Source organism: Arachis ipaensis, chromosome B3 (assembly GCF_059453495.1).
Source record: "Arachis ipaensis isolate K30076 ecotype BB chromosome B3, ASM5945349v1, whole genome shotgun sequence".
NCBI lineage: Eukaryota > Viridiplantae > Streptophyta > Magnoliopsida > Fabales > Fabaceae > Arachis > Arachis ipaensis.
Genome location: NC_142438.1, coordinates 1,501,051 through 1,502,749, shown reverse-complemented (window position 1 = coordinate 1,502,749; position 1,699 = coordinate 1,501,051).

Below are 1,699 nucleotides of genomic sequence, written 5' to 3'. Positions count from 1 at the left end.
GATAATATCAATTAACCGCACCTTTCTCTTCTTTTTTTTTTTTTCTTTCATAGTGGTTTATATATCAAGTTCCAGATCTCATTTAGGTATATATATATATATAGTTGTAATAATTTTCCAAAAAAACATCAAAATATTATCATATATATTAGATAACATTTGAAGATTAATCATTAAAAAGAAGAAATAAACACTACAATAATGCAAATAATAATAATTATTAACAAATCTAGAAATGGTATTATACATTAGCTAGAATAATGAGTAGCAACAAACAAATTAAAGGGTAACTAAATTTACATTCTCAAACCCAATTAACTCTTTCAAGTAACTGATATTATAGCTAGTATTATTAGAAAAATACAACTCTTTTTTTTTTTTTTTGGTAATTAGGTACTACAATTATAAATCTGAATGAACATTACAACATGTCATAAACTACTATATAATATCTAGCTAAGTAAAATTAAATTAAGAATTAAAGGGAAAAAAAAAAGAAAGTGGAAGATAGAAGATAGAAGAGAAGAACAATAGATATAATATATATAGTGATTCGGACCAGGAGTGCTTAATTCCCCCATGGATATGGAATTTTGATGAGGCCTTGAATTCCATTTTCATGATTTGTTGTTGATGTTGGCCACAAATTAATTAAGGAGCCTTCAATTCTAAACCCATATTAATAATATAATAATATAATATGGATCTAGCTATTATAGGCTTCAACTTCTTCTTCTTCTTCTTCCTCTCTATCTTATTGAAGTTGTGAAGATAATAAACATGTGAAGTTGTGAAGGAAAATCATGATGTTGAAAGGGCATGTTCAACACACTATTATTCTTGATGAGCTTCAACATCTCTTGAGAGAGAGAGAGAGAGAATAACCCTAGATGTAAATGTGTTTGATGGGGATATATATATATATATATATAGAGAGAGAGAGAGAGACAAATTTTGATTTGTGTGACATATAGTAATTATATACTATATATATATAATATAAACACTATTTTATTACCACTCAAAAGAGTAATGTTACTATGCATGTATGCATGTCCTTCATCAATTCAAAGATCCTTGTAAAATTTAATTTTAATAAATATGTATTGATATATAGGAGAATGCATATACGGTAACAAAAAAATATTAGAAAAAAACAGCTATAACTTTTTTTATTTAACATTTATTAATTGTTGCGACAATTAATAAATACTAAATAAAGTAAGTTCTGGTTGTTTTTTTTTTGTCTCCTTAGCATTATCCGTTTTATATTTAGTCACCAAAAAATATACATATGGTTTTATATTTATTTTTATAAAACATTTCATAATAATAAATAATAATTATGTCAAACACTTTTTTTTAGATCCTTATTTAGTTATTAGATTGTTACTAATTAATGATGAGATATAGGGCCTATATCACAAAGATTTAGAGGTATAAATAAACAATAAGTATATTAGAAGGAACAAGAGAAAAGGGTACTGAAATATTGTGTTGCAAGCATTGGAGAGAGAGAGAGAGAGAGTTACATAGTAATCTTATATTCCCGCATGCATTCAATTTTTTCTTTAGTGTACAGTGCTGCCACTGCACGTTTCCACAAGCTAAGGTTCATAAAGGGATATAGTGAATGGTGGTGTTGAAGTTGAATATTCAACAAAATTCATTCTTTTTATTTCACTTTTTTATTTTTATC